The following is a 21374-nucleotide window of genomic DNA, read 5'->3' on the forward strand; positions in this document are numbered from 1 at the left end:
CACGCAATACCTGCCCTTGCTACAAATCAATTGCTCGGTCAAAGCTACCTACTTACTACTTACAGTACACAACCATCTACAATATAGTACACTACAGCTTCTGCTCCCAGCTCTAAGGACCCTCTCTCATTTGAATTAATATTGAGTGTGATTTGAATATGCATAACAATTGTGTTCATATCAATATTGTCTATTTATCCAAGTTGTTAGGTTATGATGAACCAAGAGCCAAATGGAATACAACATAAAATATGTATACCACAACATCAGCAATACTACTTCTGCACATATGTGAGGAGACTACCTGGGGCTTACAGTACACAATATAAACGGAACCAAACTGAAGCAAACAGGCTGAAACGGGGAGGGGCCTACTTGAATTTGTTCAATAAGACATTGCAAAAAATATTTTGCGACGTTTTTCACTAATGAATACGACCCTGGTTTGACTGAATGAAGCCTATTCATCATTCATGTGATGTGACCTGGATAAAAGGTGGTCTGGTTGTCTGACAGCACCTCCATCCAGGCAGACTGTTCAGGGGGGAGAGAGAGGCCCCGAGGCCCATCTGTGGCGCTACTGACCCAGGCACAGCTATTTCCAGCTCCCCCTCTCTGGCTCTCAGCCTCCGGAGGGGAAACCACACCACTGTACCGGCCCAGTCACACAGAAGAAGGCTGAAGAATGACCCCATTATTCACATATGCATTTACGGAGCAGACACACAGACACGTGTGCTCGTATTATCGACACACATACACATGCGGGAGTACACACACACACACACTAGTCTGTGTGAGGCCATGTTGGATAACCGGACAACACTGCTTTTTAATCTCTATCAATCTTTTTAGTTTGACACAGAAATGACCTACTAATCTGTGAAAAGCAGTGAGCGCATTACGACTCTCAATCAAGACTTCAGCTCTGTGTACTACACAGTACCCCACAGTATCACACAGTATCACACAGTATCACTGACTATCACTCAACTTATCAGAATACCAAATGACTGGAGAGAGGTAGAAATAGAACACATGGCATTGTCATAATCAGATGATTTTATTCATTTAGATGAAACGATGTTATTCATTCAGATTCGTTCTGATACAGTGACTAGCTTCCCTCTGAGATGGCGCAATAGCCAATAGCTGCTAACAGAAACAGGCTGTTTCTTCAGAGCAGTGAGTCAACAGTGCAGTTCTGAAATACATCCAATCTGCATATATACGCACATGCACACACACACTCGCAGTGTGTTTATGTTCCAAGTTGGTTCAGTTATGTTTCGGTTCTTAAAAAATAATCATGGTTTTTGATTTCGGTTACGATAATTTTTTGAAACATTAAATATATTATGAAATAATTACATTAAAAAGATTTTACGGCTTTTTAATGGGAATTCCAAAGCCCAAAATACTGAACATTCAATTGTCAAAATATTGAAAACATTCCATTGTCTCTGTTCGGTCCACATTGGGTAGACATCAACAGAAAAATAGGAGATTACTATAAATAATAATATATTACTTCGTTTTTCATTCCTTCATTCGCATCTCTGCTCAGACACTAGCGGCCAGCCAGACAACTATCTAACATTATCTCTGTGCTCCCCTTACTGTACTGTCTTTGAGTCATCCTATTTAGCTATGCTAACAGCTATCTGGCTAGCTAGTAGCTGCTTAAGTATACTGCAGAGCTGTCTAACAAAATAATTGTAATAGTTCTTCAAAGTAAATAAGGCATACTTTCAAGACTGCTTATTACCAACTACCACAACTATCAACCGGATAGAGCTACTTTACGAACTGTTTCTATCCCTCTCGTCATTGTGTTCTGTACAATTCTCTCATGCGGTTTGGATGTAGGCTGTCCGTCTTTGTCCGAGTCTAAAAGAACAGGCGCAATGGATTGTGGCCATTGTAGTTAGTTACCATGTTTCTGCGCTGAACTAGGTTGAATATTTGCCTAATGACAACTACAACTCCCTTCAGCCCACGTCCCTATAGTGCTTGACTAAATTTCTCTTGTGAATAATTAGATTTCTCTCTAGAGAAACAGCGCATTGTGATCGCACAAAAAAACTAACTAAATGTAATTCAAGTAATTGAACAGACATCGGTCAATTAGTTGTTTAATATCCGCAGAAAAAAAATACATTTTGGTTAATCGCTCAGCACTAGAGCTCGGCAACCATCCTGGCTAATGTGACTGCACACATACAGACACAGACACACACGATAATAAAATGTGGTAATGGGGAAAATGCGTAATATGATATGCATGACTTGAGGTTTCTCTCAGCCTCTCCTTTCTTTTCTTCTCACAAATCACAGGTTGCATCTATTATTCACTTCTAGCTCCATCTGTCTTTCCCTCTTTCTCTCTCCCTCTTTCCTTCGTTTCGTTCTCCTCCCATCTCATCTCTCTCCCTCGCTCTCCCTTCATATTTCCCTCTTCTCGCAATCTGGCTCCTCCCCTTTATTAGTATACTGCAGAATGTGAAAATACCACCAAAGATATTCACCTTCCAGCCTTTGATGTTTTATCACATGTACACAAACACTGATGATGTTCTACACACGTTCTACACAAAGATGTTGCATCCTGTAACACTGTAACTAACACAGCAAGAATACTCACCCAAAAGAATGGTCAGTACCAGGATGGTAAGAAAAGAGCAACACAGCTCCATATTGTGACTGAATCGCACTCATTAAAAGATCCAATATGTGTATACTGCTCTATACCCTCATGTAATGAAAGGATCATTTGTGTGTATTCTGTATTCAGCCATGTTTCCATTGTTTGCTAGGTACACGCTAGCTCTCTACTGCTGCAATTACTTGGTGGGAGAAACTAGGCAGCTGGGGTTTCTGTTGTTGACCACGTCCCAAATGGCACCCTATTCCTTATATGGGCCACTACTTTTGACCAGAGCCCAGTGCACTATATAGGAAATCGGGTGCGATTTTGGACACAACCATAGCCTTCTCCTGGAGATTGATATTGGTATTGATAGAGACAGATCAATAGTCAGAGGTGGTAAATGAGAATTGGCTCAACATTGGCAATTACAAGGCTGTTCACGTTTCAGAGCTCCAGGGTACAGAGCTAGGATCAGCTTCCCTCCCCAGTCCAAACCTTAATCATTAGTGGGGAAAATCAAAACTGACCCAGGATAATGCTTCACCCTACACCCGTTGCAGTACTCACGGGAGAGTAATCTGGGTTAGCTTCTAATTGGACCGGGCCCCTATTTAGAGTAAGAGTGCTGATCTAGGATCAGTTGTACCTGTTAGATTACAATTAATGAAATGATATGGACTGGGGGAACCTGATCTTAGACCAGCATTCCTACTCTTAAACGCTTTATGAATACTGGCCCTGTTACTCTCATGTAAACAACCAAAATGTGACCCTCTTTAAATCAACCATAACAAAGGACCAATGATGCTTCTTCTATGATGATGGTTTCTTTGGTTTCTATGATGGTTTCACAGTAGATGTACATTTGGCTAAAGGGTGCGGCTGGTCTAACTACAGATGCCTTGTCGAGTGTGGAGGGAAGGACAGTGTCAAGCAATAGTTTGTCAAAGCCCCTCTCTTCTAGCCAAAACAATACCAATCAAAATGGTAATTTGCCTGTCCTCTCTGGTTGCTCAAACAGCATCCCCAATTTCCAAAGTCTGTGACAAGCATAAAAACCCAACAGGACTGCTTCTGTTTTCTTTAAAGTCCCTCCATCTGGGCACAAGTAGAGCACTAAATAGGGAAAAGAGTGCAATTTGGGATGCAGCTGTGTCTGTCTGTGAGAGCAGATGCTGTGCATGATGAGCAGAGAGGGCTCGTAAATCACCATGTCTTACCAGTGGAGAGGGAGGTTCCTGTGTTTCCTATTAACCAAAGCCTTCGCTACTTCCTCATCAATCATAGAACACGCCTGGAATGAAGAACAGAAAACAGAGAACATATTAGGACCACTCAGTACAAAACATGTAGAAAATATTAGGTTTGGTACAGGAGTAGGGTTGAACAATTCCAATAACGTTCCCAAAATTCCCATGTTTTTTTTGTAATCCTGGGTTGGAAAATTCCCTGAATCAGATGGGTATAAGCAAGAAATCCGTGAACCTGGAGCCAGGATATCTGGAAAACCTCGGGATTTGGGGAAAGTTACCATCATTTTGCAACACTTTACAAGGCAGGCGGAACAAATCTGGGTACCAGTCTGGGTCTGTTTCTGCTAACCATCATTCATTGTAGATGGATGTTATGATGATGCATACATTGTCGTTGGTAACTATTATCAGACAGGTTAGTAGTAAAATATGATCTTCCATAATCTTCCAAAAGACGAACAATAACAACTGTAAATTATCACTTTTTATTGCCATCGAAATAGTTTGTTTTTTTGCAATAACATCTGTGTTAAATGAAAAGTATTAGTATCTTGTGCGTGCTGGAGGAGCATTTGACAAGTGTCGTGGAAAATTGCAAGATTATGTTATAATGCTTGTATTGCATTATAATGGTTGTTTTATTCAACAGAATAGAGTATTCTGTTAACTATTGTGTGTGTGTGTTCTACTGAGGATGGGCCTCTATGAGATAGCACTGACAGAGGAGATTTACGATGTCTTTGGGTGATAAAACCTAAAGAGCATTCCAGATAACATGAGGTAATGTTTGTGCGCTATGAAGTACCAGGAACGAGAGTAGAACCTCGTCTTAGGGACCAAACTGAACGATAATTTATAGCGAATGCTATCTGGCTACGGAATACTCCTTTTGCAATTATAAAGTCCCTTTGTGAACTGTTCCTAAGATCTGTGGTTCGTCATGTAGGTTGAGAGGGGTGTATCTTGGTTATAAAAGATCTTTGTACTTTTCTGTTGTCACTTCCAATGGTTCATTAGAAATGGTGCATCATTGAAAGTCAAATGCTATTGCAAAGCTCTTATTATTAAAGATGTAGTTTAAGTATAACTCTGACTGGTGTGTGAAGTTTGTAACTCTCCTCATTTGGTAAAGCAGAAATAAGCCACCACATTTGGTGACGGGGATGGGACGTGAATCTTCACTCGGTGACCGCTCCTGAAGATCTGGGCAAATCGTGCACGAGGGATCCTTCAAACTTGGGATCTCAGGGAAACCACACTTCGAGAACGAAGCAGATGGACCCACCTTTGATCTGAGAGGCAGCTCAGAGGCACATCTCGAAATTTGTTTTTTTAAGAAAGAGGTGAGCAAACCACACTTGAAGTCGAGTTTTTAGAAAAGCCTCTGTTACGTAGGCTCTGAGTGTGTATTCCTTTGTGAGGGGGGCACCTTGGAGGCGTAAGCAGGGCCGAGTCAGTGGAGAGTAATCTGAGAGTTTGCGAACTCAAAGATACTCTGCCACTGGTCGGTTGCGGGCGGCCTAGAGCCGTCCTGACACTGAATTGATCACAGTGGGGATTGGTGCGGTCTGTGGGGGTGAGGGGCCAAGGTGACTGCGCGTTCTGTGTGAAACACGGTACTTGGTGAAGCCCTATTGGAAGAAGGGCCTCGTTCTGAAAGTGTCTGTGTGACTGTCTAAGTGACACTCAGAGGTGGTGAATTCCAATTATTTAAAATGTGCTAGCCAGATATGCCCTGGGTTACTCTGTGTGAGTATTTTGTTTTGGGACCACTAGGTAATATTTTGATTACATTATGGGTTTCCCTGTACATATAGACAGGGTTTGAAATCCCGTGTCGGTAATCTTTGTAAAAGTGTTCTGTGTGGGCGCGGTAGGTTGACTCTGTGTGGATAACCGTTCAATTATGTTCTGATGTTCTGTGTGGACATCTGACCAGTTCTGTGTGAGCATCTGACCAATCCTGTGTGGGTGATCATTGAAGTTCTGTGTGAGTACCTAAGAATTTCTTACGTTTTATATGGATTCTGTGAATATATGAAAATATGATCAATTGAATGTGTGTATAATCGATTACTAGAGATTTGATAAAGTAATGCTGAGAATATAATTATATACAATTTAAACCACCCATTCGTAGACGTACGTAGGTTTTGAGTTGGTATCTTTAATGGGTAATTTGATAAAGATGAGGTTTTAAGCATTATTAAACTGTCTACAATGTCTGGGAAATTGTGCTCTAGAAACCGATTGGAGTGTGTCCACTTTTTCTTACCCTAACGATGTACCTATAAATGCTTATTGGATTATCTCCGTCTGGGTACTACATTTGAAATAAAACTGCCCTTAAGGTCTGAAAATATTTTATTTTTCTTCCCAGTATGAGAGGAGTTGCTGGATTTATTGAATAAACCATTTTCCATAAAGTTAGAGCGAATTAAGATGGAATTTCAACGTAATTTATAATGTTGTACAAAGCCTAGGGTATCCATCAAACTAATTATCATTGCGTGATTAATGTGATGTAGTAAAGTAATTGAAATACGTTGCATGAGAAAACATAATCTACTTTTATTAAAAGGCGCAAGATCTGTTTCGTAGTCTATGAATGTCGATTTTACTCTTTGACTGCTAATCTATTCATTTGGCATGTGAGAATCATCGCCGGAGTAACGCTTGGACCTTTAAATTAGGGCTATTTTCTGGGAATTGTCTCGGTAGAACGTGCATGATTTTACGACTACAGACAATTGTAAAGTGGGTTTATTTGCGGGGAGTCTTAGTCATTTAAATAGCATTGGTGGTTCAGTGGTAAAAATCTCTCCTGCCACGCGGGAGGCCCGGGTTTGTTTCCCAGACAATGCCCTGACTAAAATCTGGGTTTCTGATTGTAATTCAACTATTGGTATATTTTTCCTGGAAAGATACGGTCGTAAGTGTTTGTTTAAGATATAAACAGAACGTTTTAATAGCTTGTTTAATTTAAATTGAAAGACTAATTCATTAAAAATAATTGCGAGGCGATTTCGATGTAATACGTTGTCTGTTGCCTAAACAACATATTGAGAATAGGAGTCGTATTTAAATAACTGAATCAAGGAAGAGACAGTTACCTAAATCTAATGAATAAATTTGGCGCTTTACATGTTATTTTTAAAGTCTTGGACATTTCATAAGTGTGAAGCCGAAAGAGAAGAGAAAGTTGTAAAGTTTGCTTTTTATCTTACGATAGAGGTAAGGCAGAACGTTGTTTGAGTAGGGGTTATATTTTTGCCTAATGGTAAAAATAGGAGAGTTGGTTGTGAGCGCTGGGATATGTTGGGCTGTAAGAGATTCAGGTGTAAATAAGGAAACGTTTTGTGATAATGTATTCTGATGATTATTGATTCTTGGTTTGATTGTTTAGGTAACACCAGTGAATTTGAGCAGGAAGTTAATGTATTCTAACATTATAATCTGTTTCCATTACGTGGAACAATGTCAGGTCATTAAAGTGGATTGCAGTTTGAGTTTATTTTTTATTTTTACAGGGACAGTGCACATTAACCACAGTTGTGTGTGTGACTAATGGCAGGGTATTCCAGACATGGGAAGCTCTCACACTGAAAGCAGATTGACTAAAGGTGCTTTTCCTTAAGGGAACTATACCGTCATCTCTCATGGCGGACCTTGTGGATCTGCTGCCATAAGGTTTGGGTTTTCTGTTCAACAAAAGTACTGAGTAGAGGGGGAGCCTGTACATTTAGAATCTTGAATACAAGACAGGCGTCAGTGTATTGCATAAGATTTTTCCAACTCAGGAGCTCATGTTTTCTGAGAATGTAACAGTGATTATAGCTATTGGGTTTCCTATCAAGTACTTTGAGACCCTGTTTGCAGACAGACTGAATGGGTTTTAATGTTGAACAGCAAGCTTGGGCCACACTAGTCAGGTAGTATGTTAAGTGGGGGAGTATCATAGATTTGAAGTATAGTTTTGTTACATGTAGTTAAACAATTTCATATGTTTTGGAAATTAGCTAGGTTGAATTTGGTTATTTGAGTTACCTTTTTTATTTGCTTTTTAAAAGAGAGGTTGGAATCAAGTATGATGCCGTGGTACTTAAAATCAGATACCACCTGGAGCTTTTCCCCTGATACATAGACATCTGTCTCAGGTGCATCAGATACCACCTGGAGCTTTTCCCCTGATACATAGACATCTGTCTCAGTAGCATCAGATACCACCTGGAGGGCTTTTGCCGCCTGATAGCATAGAGCATTCTGTCTCCGGGCATGCAGATACACGCTGGAGCTTTTCGCCCTGATACATAGAGCTCTGTCTCGCAGTAGCATCAGATACCACCGGGACTTTTCCCTGATACACATAGACCCTCTGTCTCAGTGCATCAGATACCACCTGGAGCTTTTCCCCTGACAATAACCATACTGTCTCAAGGAGGCATCAGATACCACCTCGGAGCTTTTCCCCTGATACACATGACCTCTGTCTCAAGGGCATCAGATACCACCTGGAGCTTTTCCCCTGATCATAGACTCTGTCTAGTGCATCAGATACCACCTGGAGCTTTCCCCTGATACATAGACTCTGTCTCAGTAGCATCAGATACCACCTGGAGCTTTTCCCCTGAACATAGACATCTGTCTCAGTAGCATCAGATACCACCTGGAGCTTTTCCCTGATACATAGACTCTGTCTCAGTAGCATCAGATACCACCTGGGGCTTTTCCCCTGATACATAGACATCTGTCTCAGGGGCATCAGATACCACCTGGAGCTTTTCCCCTGATACATAGACATCTGTCTCAGTAGCATCAGATACCACCTGGAGCTTTTCCCCTGATACATAGAATCTGTCTCAGGGCATCAGATACCACCTGGAGCTTTTCCCCTGATACATAGACATCTGTCTCAGGCATCAGAACCACCTGGAGCTTTTCCCCTGATACATAGACTCTGTCTCAAGGGCATCAGATCCACCACTGGAGCTTTTCCCCTGATACATAGACATCTGTCTCAGTAGCATCAGATACCACCTGGAGCTTTTCCCTCTGATACATAGACATCTGTCTCAGGGCATCAGATACCACCTGGAGCTTTTCCCCTGATACATAGCATCTGTCTCAGGCTCAAGATACCACGCTGGAGGCTTTTCCCTGATACATACGCTCTGTCTCAGTAGCATCAGATACCACCTGGAGCTTTTCCCCTGATACATAGACATCTGTCTCAGGTAGCATCAGATACCACCTGGAGCTTTTCCCCTGATACATAGACATCTGTCTTAGGGGCATCAGATACCACCTGGAGCTTTTCCCTGATACATAGACATCTGTCTCAGTGAGCATCAGATACCACCGTGGAGCTTTTCCCCTGATACCATAGACATTCTGTCTCAGTGGCATCAGATACCACCTGGAGCTTTTCCCTGATACATAGACCTCTGTCTCAGGGGCATCAGATACCACCTGGAGCTTTTCCCCTGATACATAACAGTGTTGTCTCAGGGCTAGACATCAGATACCACCTGGAGCTTTTCCCCTGATACATAGACTCTGTCTCAGGGCATCAGATACCACCTGGAGCTTTTCCCCTGATACATAGACTCTGTCTCAGGGGCATCAGATACCACCTGGAGCTTTTCCCCTGATACATAGACATCTGTCTCAGGGCATCAAGATACCACCTGGGCTTTCCCCTGAACATAGACATCTGTCTCAGTAGCATCAGATACCACCTGAGCTTTTCCCCTGATACATAGACATCTGTCTCAGAGCATCAGATACCACCTGGAGCTTTTCCCCTGATACATAGACATCTGTCTCAGGTGCATCAGATACCACCTGGAGCTTTTCCCCTGATACATAGACATCTGTCTCAGGCATCAATACACGTGGAGCTTTTCCCTGATACATAGACATCTGTCTCAGGGCATCAGATACCACCTGGAGCTTTTCCCCTGTACATAGACTCTGTCTCAGGGCATCAGTACCACCTGGAGCTTTTCCCCTGATACATAGACATCTGTCTCAGGGCATCAGATACCACCTGGAGCTTTTCCCCTGAACATAGACATCTGTCTCAGTAGCACAGATACCTGGAGCTTTTCCCTGATACATAGACATCTGTCTCGAGCATCAGATACCACCTGAGCTTTTCCCTGATACCATAGACATTCTGTTCAGGTGCATCAGATACCACCTGGAGCTTTTCCCCTGATACATAGACATCTGTCTCAGGTAGCATCAGATACCACCTGGAGCTTTTCCCTGATACATAGACATGCTGTCTGGCAGGGGCATCAGATACCACCTGGAGCTTTTCCCTGATACTGACTAATCATCTGTCTCAGTAGGCATCAGATACCACCGGGAGCTTTCCCTGATACAATAGACATCTGTCTCAGGCATCAGATACCACCTGAGCTTTTCCCCTGATACATAGACATCTGTCTCAGTAGCATCAGATACCACCTGGAGGCTTTCCCTGATACATAGACCTCTGTCTCAGGGCATCAGTTGTTTTCTTTGTGAGGAACATGCTGACTGTGTTTTTATTGAGATGGCAAAACATGAGTCCCTGAGCAACTTTGTCATCTGAACCATTACAGTAGTGAGTTCTTGTGTAGCTTGTTGTTTGTTATTTGCATGCATTTATCACTGTATCATCTGCATACATTGGAACTTCAGACCCTGTACAGACTGAAGGAAGATCATTAATGTACGAGCTGAACAGTATTGACCTTTGGGGAATGGAAACATTGTAGATATGAGTAGAAAAAAGTTAGTTTTGACTCTTATGCTGATGAGACAGCACCAACTTTTGAAAGGTTTTAGATTTGTTAAAAATCAGCTTTGTTTTTACTAAATTTATGCAACAGGTTGAAATGATTAGATTGTTGGAAAGGGGTTATGGGTTTGTTTATTGTTTACTGTTTAGTGTTTATTTTAGTTGTTGATTTTACTTAATTAAACATTGTATTATCTGATGTGTTTGAGTAGGATTCTTTCTTCCCGGGATGGATGGAAGTCACCTAAAGTATCTATGTTAAAGGAGACATGGGAGAACACGTCTCAAACAACATTTTATTAAATGCCTGGGATTGAATTTCACTGATTCCGTACTCTGAGAAATGTACTACATTTGCGATAGAGGATAATTGTGTCTAAGGGTAGCGCATGCTAAATTAAGTACATATAAATATTGAGGAAGTTTAAAACAAATGATTAATGATTTGATGGAGTACAGTGGAATTATTATTATTATTAGGTTTTGTTTGTAGTTAACTTTTGAGTTTCTGAATCGGTGTAGTATAATGAATCCTAATGAAGTGTTTTGTGTTTTTTCTGGGAAAATTGGTGTTTCATTGTCTCTCTTTGAAATGTTTCCTGGGACTATAATCTTGGGGAGATTGAGTGAGATTGAGGCCGTAAACTACCAAATTGAAAAGGCCTGGGAATGTTTTGTTTGTTTTTACCTTAAGGTTTGCAACTACACACACACACAACACATTTGTTATAACTATTTTTATTTATTTTTTAAAATACTATGTTTGATTTGTTTTTCTATTTTCTTCGTGTTTGGTGTGTTCTCCATTTCACTTAGTGCTAAAATATCTTAAAGGGGAGCGCACACATGGAATTTTTATTTTCTGAGTTTGAATTAAACATGTGAATTATTTTGATAAAGGAATGTTCTGGAAACCTGGGATACAACATGTAGGAAATGTTTGACGTTTTTTCTTTAATTTGTCTAATATAGTAAGAAACACTTCTTTGAAGGGTTTGTATGACCTATGACCCGTATCATGACTTTTCATTGTGGCTTGATCACCCTCATTGGAAAGCCATTTGGATAATGAATTTAAGGTCATTTGTAATACTGATTTCAAAGGTGAATATTGTGTAATGATCAATTATTGTGGAGTTCTTTTATAGTTTTAGCCATATTTGAATCTTCTGGGACCAATGTGAAGAAGGAGAGGGCATTGCCTTAACTAGGTAGGTCTGCTTTAAGTCTATTTTTCCTATGACATATGGGTACAATATTTTTTCTTTGTGGAAGGTTTTCAGAGTAGTGATTTTAATTTGTGTATGTTTATTTGAAATGTTGTTTTATCTTTTTGGACCAGTTCTAGTGGTTGCTTATTCTACATTATCTTTCTCATGGAGAGTTATGTTGTTAAAAATGGAGGAGGATTTCAGTTCTTTTGGGGTTTTTGGATTGAAGTTGATATAACTGCTTGAGTGATATGTGTACGGGTGTATTGTTGTTTGGTTTTGGTTTTGTTCTTCCCGATGCGGTTATTAGGTCTAACTTCCTTATCCTTTGGGCTCGCTCGGAGGTGACAGGTTGATGGGAGTATACGCCAATTGAAATAATAGTTCAATAGAACAATAGAATGTGTTTATTCTCTTTAACATATCTTAGACATTTGTATTAGAAATTTTGGTAAAGTAATATTTCATTGAGTTATGAACTGAATCTAAACTGTTGTTCTGATCGTTCTTTCGAGGTTATCTGAAAAGTGACATCAACGGTATCTTAATGCATGAAGAGATAATTGGACCGAACAGTGCGTGTACCTCAAAACCCCTCTAACGGCTGAAGAAGAGTGACAAACGGCATTGAGATAAGGCCCTGTCCGCACACCTTCTACTGAAGAAAAAGGAGCCGAGACAGAAAATTGGTGTACAGTATCCGATCTAAGCTATCAACTGCTTTTTCTCCATGTTTCCTCAGGAGTGTGAGAGGAGTCACGTGAGTGAGCATGGAGAGAAATCTATTCTAAACTTCTTCTTATGTGCTGGTATACTGGTTGACGAATGGACAAGACATAATGGGTGGTAAAAGGTGAGACATTGAAATTGGGACATTATCATGGGACATCCATTTGAACTGTAAAGCTATCTGAAGAAAAACGAAAAGGACGCCAGAAGAATCAGTGCCTGAAGGAGGGAGGTTGGTCAACTGTGCCCAAAAAATTGTTTTAGACTTTTGGGGTATCAGGTGGATTGTGAGAGGTCTACACCACGTAAAATTATAGTAATTTAGATTAAGAATGCATTGAGAACTGATCTGTATAATAATTCGTGATCAAAAAGTTAATACGTAGAATTATGGGATAATAATACTGGATTGTTAATATAATGTACATTCTGCCAAAATGTTTGATGTGTGTTAAATTGATGTTTTTACTTTGAGTGATAGGACCAATTTGAATCATGAGCAATGTCATTTTAAAATTTGTTGGATAATTACTGGTTTCTAATTATGATTTATTTGGAAATTGAAGGATTTTTAAAAACTGAAGGATTGTTTTGATTGTTGTTACGAACTAAAGATGTTGACGCTATTATAAGCATGCCATGGTGAATGGAGAGGGTGAACTCTGATCTGGAGAGTGAAAATGATCCTAATCTATTTGATCTATAGGCATTGCCTTATAAATAGTGGAATCATGATGCTTGTCTTGGGTCATGTTCATTAGGCACCAAGGGGATACATTTTATTTTAACTTCTTTGGGGTAGGGGACAGTATTTTCACGTCCGGATGAAAAGCGTGCCCAGAGTAAACTGCCTGCTACTCAGGCCCAGATGCTAGGATATGCATATTATTAGTAATATTGGAGAAAAAACACTCTGGAGTTTCTAAAACGTGTTGAATGATGTCTGTCAGTATAACAGAACTCATATGGCAGGCAAAAACCTGAGAAACAAATCCAACCAGGAAGTGGGAAATCTGAGGTTTTTAGTTTTTACTCTTTGCTTATCCAAGATACAGTGGAAATGGGGTCATGTTGTACTTCCTAAGGCTTCCACTAGATGTCAACAGTCTTTAGAACCTTGTTTGATGCTTCTACTGTAACGTGGGGGCGAATGAGAGGGGATTGAGTAAGGTCTGTCATGAGCTGACCATGCGCTGACCATGGCGCGTTCACTTGAGAGTTAGCTTGAGTTCAATTGCATTTCTGAAGACAAAGGAATTCTCCGGTTGGAAAATTATTGAAGATTTATGTTAAAAACATCCTAAAGATTGTTTCTATACTTCGTTTGACATGTTTCTACGGACTGTAATATGACTTTTCGTCTAAACTTTTGCCTGGACCTGCCCGCGCGTCGTGAGTTTAGATTGTGTACTGAACAACAAGGAGGAATTTGGACATTAAATGATGGACATTATCGAACAAAACAAACATTTATTGTGGAACTGGGATTCCTGGGAGTGCATTCTGATGAAGATCATCAAAGGTAAGTGAATATTTCTAATGCTCTTTCTGACTTCTGTTGACTCCAACATGGCGGATATCTCTTTGGGTTGATTTGTCGTCTGAGAGCCGTATCAGTTATTGCATGGTTTGCTTTTCCGTAAAGTTTTTTTGTAATCTGACACAGCGGTTGCATTAAGGAGAAGTGGATCTAAAATTCTATGTATAACACTTGTATTTTCATAAACATTTATGATGACTATTTCTGTAAATTGATGTGGCTCTCTGGAATCACCGGATGTTTTGGAACTACTGACATAACGCGCCAATTTAAACTCAGATTTTTGGATATAAATATGAACTTTACCGAACAAAACATACATGTATTGTGTAACATGAAGTCCTATGAGTGTCATCTGATGAAGATCATCAAAGGTTAGTGATTCAATTATCTATATTTCTGCTTTTTGTGACTCCTCCCTTTGGCTGGAAAAATGGCTGTGTTTTTCTGTGACTTGGCTCTGAGCTAACATAATCGTTTGGTTTGCTTTCGTCGTAAAGCCTTTTTGAAATCGGACACTGTGGCTGGATTTACAACAAGTGTATCTTTAAAATGGTGTGAAATACATGTATGTTTGAGGAATTTTAATTATGGGATTTCTGTTGTTTTGAATTTGGTGCCCTGCAGTTTCACTGGCTGTTGACGAGGTGAGACGCTACCGTCCCACATACCCTAGAGAGGTTAACTAGGAGGCAAAACCTGGATTTGTTCAACAAAATATGCTAATTTGAGTTTCTGGGATGGAAATAGTCATTTCCAACATACTATGCTGATCCATTGGAGTGTGATCGATAATTAAAGATTATTTTATTAAACTACATTGTTGCATGCACTGCATTATGCATTAAATATGTGCTTTTCACTGTCTATGGAAAATATAGCTTTGAATCTCATAAACTGTATGCATTTTTGGTTTTTCTTTGTGGGTTCGTGCAGGTGAATGTGTATCATAACCTTCCCAGACAAATTGTTAGAGTGCTTAGAAAATGTGTTGGGGGTTTTAATGAGGCTGAGTCAGTGTTGTGGAAGCTGGTCATGTGCAGGAACCCCATGTAATTTTCTTTTAAGTTGAGAAGATTCTCAAAATGGGGGAGATGTCGTGGAAAATTGCAGGATTATGTTATAATGCTTGTATTGCATTATAATGGTTGTTTTATTCAACAGAATAGAGTATTCTGTTAACTATTGTGTGTGTGTGTGTGTGTGTGTGTGTTCTACTGAGGATGGGCCTCTATGAGATAGCACTGACAGAGGAGATTTATGATGTCTTTGGGTGATAAAACCTAAAGAGCATTCCAGATAACATGTGGTAATGTTTGTGTGCTATGAAGTACCAGAAACGAGAGTAGAACCTCGTCTTAGGGACCAAACTGAACGATAATTTATAGCAAATGCTATCTGGCTACGGAATACTCCTTTCTCAATTATAAAGTCCCTTTATGAACTGTTCCTAAGATCTGTGGTTCGTCAGGTTGAGAGGGGTGTATCTTGGCTATAAAAGATCTTTGTACTTTTCTGTTGTCACTTCCAATGGTTCATTAAATGCATCATTGAAAGTCAAATGCCATTGCAAAGCTCGTATTATTAAAGCTGTAGTTTAAGTATAACTCTGACTGGTGTGTGAAGTTTGTAACTCTCCTCATTTGGTAAAGCAGAAATAAGCCACCACACAAGTCTCATCGAGACTCTTTGAAACTGGATCTTGGTGTAGTAAGTACAGTAGTAAAGTACAGTAGTGTCCAGAGAGGCTTCTGGCCTATGGTTTGGACTAGAGCAGCTCCTCGAGTTCCCAAGTCCCACTTGATTTTGTTTTCAGCCAATCACAGACTGGATCAGCTGCCCAAGACATTTCTACACGGAAGAAGCCTCAACCCTCTCCCATCCCATCCCATCCCATCCCATCCCAAAACCCCACACAGCAACGGAGAAAGTATGACCAACAGTCACCAAATATGAAACAGAAACATTGCTGAATGCTGGCTACTTTGAAGAATCTCAAATATAAAATATATTCTGATTTGTTTAACACTTTTTTGGTTACTACATGATTTCATATCTGTTATTTCATCGTTTTGATGTCCACTATTATTCTACAATGTAGAAAATAGTCTAAATAAAGAAAAACCCTGGAATGAGTAGGTGGGTTAAAACTTTTGACTGGTACTGTATGTGTTTAATATACCATCCAGATAAGAAAGTGTCTGATAAAAAATAAATAAAAATTCCATACAATTCCAGAAAAATACCACCGGTAACTAAAACGTTGTAATTAATTCACAGTAAACCATATTACAATTCTAATTTCAGATGATCAACCCTTACAAAGTAAGGAAGATTTTCCCTATATTCATTAGGAAGTGTGGTAAATTGCAGTTGTTTGGGGAAAAAAGCGTGTAAGATACACATTTTCACAGGTGTTTTTTCTTGACTGATTACTATTTGAGTCATGTGGTGCTATTGAATGTCATATTAATTAAAAGGGCTGTTTCTCAGCTTTCAAAAAGTATCATGTTTTCATATATGGTTTGACACCAGCAAAGTATGCTCATTAATGTACACAGAGCTCATGGTCTCAGTAAATCCAAAACTCTCCTACCAATAATGCAACAAAGTTAATATGGCAATTTACAGTTACAGTTAGCTGGTGTTTGAAAGCCTAGTGTTTCCATACACCTTTAATATACAGTTGAAGTCGGACGTTTACATACACATTAGCCAAATACATTTAAATTCAGTTTTTCACAATTCCTGACATTTAATCCTAGTAAACATTCCCTGTCTTAGGTCAGTTAGGATCAACACTTTATTTTAAGAATGTGAAATGTCAGAATAAAAGTAGAGAGAATGATTTATTTCAGCTGTTATTTCTTTCATCACATTCCCAGTAGGTCAGAAGATTACATACACTAAATTAGTGTTTGGTAGAAAAATTGTTTAACTTGGTCAAACGTTTCAGGTAGCCTTCCACAAGCTTCCCACAATAAGTTGGGTGAATTTTGGTCCATTCCTCCCGACAGAGCTGGTGTAACTGAGTCAGGTTTGTAGGCCTCCTTGCTCACACACGCTTTTTCAGTTCTGCCCACACATTTTCTATAGGATTGAGGTCAGGACTTTGTGATGGCCACTCCAATACCTTGACTTTGTTGTCCTTAAGCCATTTTGCCACAACTTTGGAAGAATGCTGGGGTCATTGTCCATTTGGAAGACCCATCTGCGACCAAGCTTTAACTTCCTTACTGATGTTTGAGATGTTGCTTCAATATATCCACATAATTTTCCTGCTCATGATGCCATCTATTTTGTGAAGTGCACCAGTCCCTCCTGCAGCAAAGCACCCCACAACATGATGCTCCCACCCCTGTGCTTCACGGTTGGGATGGTGTTCTTCGGCTTGCAAGCCTCCCCTTTTTCCTCCAAACACAATGATGTCATTATGGCCAAACAGTTCTAKTTTTGTTTCATCAGACCAGAGGATAGTTCTCCAAAAAGTACGATCTTTGTCCCCATGTGCAGTTGCAAACCGTAGTCTGGCTTTTTTATGGCGGTTTTGGAACAGTGACTTCTTCCTTACTGAGCGGCCTTTCAGGTTACTGCGATATAGGACTCGTTTTACTGTGTATATAGATATTTTTGTACCTGTTTCCTTCAACATCTTCACAAGGTCCTTTGCTGTTGTTCTGGGATTGATTTGCACTTTTCACACCAAAGTGCGTTCATCTCTAGGAGACAGAACGCGTCACCTTCCTGAGCGGTATGACGGCTGCGTGATCCCACGTGGTTTATACTTGTGAATTACTATTTGTACAGATGAACATGGTACCTTCAGGCATTTGGAAATTGCTCCCAAGGATGAACCAGACTTGTGGAGGTCTACAGTTTTTTTTTTGAGGTCTTGGCTGATTTCTTTTGATTTTCCGATGATGTCAAGCAGAGGCACTGAGTTTGAAGGTAGGCCTTGAAATACATCCACAGGTACACCTCCAATTGACTCAAATTATGTCAATTAGCCTATCAGAAGCTTCTAAAGCCATGACATAATTTTCTGGAATTTTCCAAGCTGTTTAAGGCACAGTCAACTTAGTGTATGTAAACTTCTGACCCACTGGAATTGTGATACAGTGAATTATAAGTGAAATAATCTGTCTGTAAACAATTGTTGGAAAAATTACTTGTGTCATGTACAAAGTAGATGTCCTAACCGACCAAAACTATAGTTTGTTAACAAGAAATTTGTGTAGTGGTTGAAAAACGAGTTGTAATGACTCCAACCTAAGTGTATGTAAACTTCCGACTTCAACTGTATATTAGAGAAGACTATTGCTGTTCAACTTTTGGTCGTCTCAAACTGCTATCTGCAAATCCCTTAATGGGACAGTCATGGACTAGCTACATACACACACACTAGGGCTGGCACAATTACCATATGACCATATGACCATGTAACCTACGGTTATGGATGAAGACTGTCATGAAAATAAAATAACCGTCTTAACCTTTTTTTTGTGGAATGAACAGCTGACTGAAGACAGGACAGAAGGGCATTCGTGCGGTTGAGTCTGTTTCTGCTGTAACATGGACTCTTAACAACATAATGAAACTGAATAATGTTCATTCAAATTATGCTAAAGGTAGTGAACTGACGTTGCCACGAGCAGCAACGCAGATATTGAGATGAGCGAGATGCAAGACTTCGCTCTCACAGTCACACACAGTGCAGGGGTTTGCTTTACGCTGTCACTCTTCCTGCATTTACTTCCTGCTTTGCTCCTATGGGTACACYCGGAATGACCGCCAGTCTACCCATAATGCCATAATTGACAGGAATGAGGATGCCGTTCTATTCATTTTATTACAATATGTGCTTGGAGTTCAAACAGTTAACCCAAACTAAACTATGAGTGTTATTAAAATTCTTATTGAACATTCAGGTAAAGTTTTTATGAAGTTATTCAAAAACCTCCAAATATCCTTTACATTTTGTTCAAAACATTCACAACATTTAGAGAATGTTCTCAGAACGTTATTTAATTACCTTCAAATAACCTATAGTTTCCAGTCTCAGAACGTTAATAAAACCTTGTGTAACGAGTGCGCTGAGAGTCGGGAAGCAAGTTCAGGGAGTGAGTGTTTTAATAAATAAAAGAACCGATGAACACGAGACACAAACAACGCACCAACATGAAAACAGAGTCAATAACACCTGAGGAAAGAACCAAGGGGAGTGACAGATAGGGAAGATAATCAAGGAGGTGATGGAGTCCAGGTGAGTGTCATGAGGTGGAGGTGCGTGAGACGATGGTGACAGGTTTGTGGGATAATCAGAAGCCTGATGACCTAGAGGCCGGAGAGGGAGTATACGTGACACCTTGAAGGAAAACCATAGTAAAACGTTCTCAGAACTTCCCTGCAACCAAAAAAATATACGTTCCCAGTAGAGGCAAAATGTTCACTTCCGATCTCTAATGTTCACTTTTTTTCTGTTTTACCTGTCAGGAAACGTATGGCTTCGTTCATCGAACCAATGGGAAATCAAAAACAGGGACTAGTGTGTGTGTGTTTGTCGGAGCTTATTAGGCTATGCTCCAAGGACACTGGGAGCACATTACTAATCATAGCACCAAGATGTTAGACTACACTGCAGGTTAAAAAGTAAAATGTCAAAAAAGCAATGTGTAAGTCTTCCATTCTGAATCTCAAGTACTTTCAGCTGCAGCACAGCGGGCTGCATGTGTGATGTCATTGTCACAGTATTCCACTGAGAACAGATCAGTCTATTTCAGTTCGGTGTACAGGGAATGGGATAGGCACCACACACAACAGAAAGAGAGAACATAGAAAATATGTGAATAACGACGTGAACCTTGGTTGGTTTAAAGAATCTTGAATGTTTGTTTTGAGTGCTCGTCTCTTTCTGAAATAAAATACAAGCCTTTCAGATGTGTGAGGAGAATACAGCTGCCTTGAGAAGAAGCATCCTCACCAAACACATGTACAGTGCCTTCAAAAAGTATTCACATCCCTTCAATTTTCCCACATTTTGTTGTGTTCAAGACTGAATTCATAATGGATTCAATTTAGATGTCACTGATCTACACACAATACCCCATAATATCAAAGTGGAATTTTGTTATTTCGAGAAAGAAAATTGTCAATAAGTCAAACATGAGTCAATAAGTATTCAACCCCTTTGTTATAGCAAGCCTAAATAAGTTCAGGAATAAAAATGTGTTCAATAATAGTGGTTAATATGATTTTTGTACCCCACACATATAATTACCTGTAAGGTCTCTCAATCGAGTAGTGAATTTCAAGCACAGATTCAACCACAAAAACCAGGGAGGTTTTCCAATGACTCTCAAAGAAGGGCACAAATTGGTAGATGTGTAAAAATAAAAAGAGCAGACATGAACATGGTGAAGTTATTAATTAGGCTTTGGATGGTGTATCAATACACTCAGTCACTACAAAGATACAGGTGTCCTTCCTAACTCTGTATGCTAGCTATGCTACCAGCTTATACGAACGGGAGTTAGCATTTAGCATTCACTTCTTCTAAACCTGAAAAGGTCAAACTTCTCAATGTTATGCAGAGAAAACAGCCAAATATATCAAAATTTAACTTTAGTAACCACATTGTGGGCCTGTTACAATACATCAATCAGGACGGATTTAATGAATGTCCACTTTGTTAGATCAGACTTGTTGAATGTGAGCCAATCTAGCATCCTGTTTCTATCCCCCATGGTCTGCGTTCCATTGACCTCTTTACCACATCTATTTGACTGGTAAACTCATAGGTACACGCACAATGGCTGCCTGGTACTGTGATGCAATAATTTCCATGGTAATGTATAATGTTAATTCAAATGATGTTAACTAATGTGGCTGACRYAATGGAATGTATTTTTTGTAATGTCCGTTGAGTTGAATCAACAAATCACAGGACATAGAGACATCGCATGAGTACAAAAAAAGTATGAAAATGTATGCACTCACATAAGTCGCTCTGGATAAGCGCGTCTGCGAAATTTAATTAACATTTCATTAGTACACTTCCTGCTTTGCTCTCATGGGTACACTCGCAATGGCCGCCAGTCCACCCATTATACCATAATTGACTTGAAAGGGGACACTCGTTTTACTCATTCTATCTCTATGGCAGCACATGCAGTCCGGAGCGGAGGAGGAGAGAAAATGCGAC

The 21374-nt window shown here is 39.9% G+C and overlaps 1 protein-coding gene across 6 annotated transcripts in view; it reads right to left on the reverse strand.

Moving 5' to 3' along the window:
- zmiz1a (zinc finger, MIZ-type containing 1a) overlaps positions 1-21374 on the reverse strand; it is a 213517-nt gene that overhangs the window by 98932 nt on the left and 93211 nt on the right. For 5 of the 6 annotated variants that reach the window (XM_024007209.3, XM_070448556.1, XM_024007206.3 and 2 more), the window contains exon 3: positions 3871-3944. The exons of the other annotated variant lie outside the window; for it this stretch is intronic. The gene's annotated coding sequence lies outside the window, so the exon portion shown is untranslated. The remainder of the gene's footprint in view (positions 1-3870; positions 3945-21374) is intronic. 6 annotated transcript variants of the gene reach the window in all.

This window comes from Salvelinus sp. IW2-2015, linkage group LG18 (assembly GCF_002910315.2).
Source record: "Salvelinus sp. IW2-2015 linkage group LG18, ASM291031v2, whole genome shotgun sequence".
NCBI classification, from domain to species: domain Eukaryota; kingdom Metazoa; phylum Chordata; class Actinopteri; order Salmoniformes; family Salmonidae; genus Salvelinus; species Salvelinus sp. IW2-2015.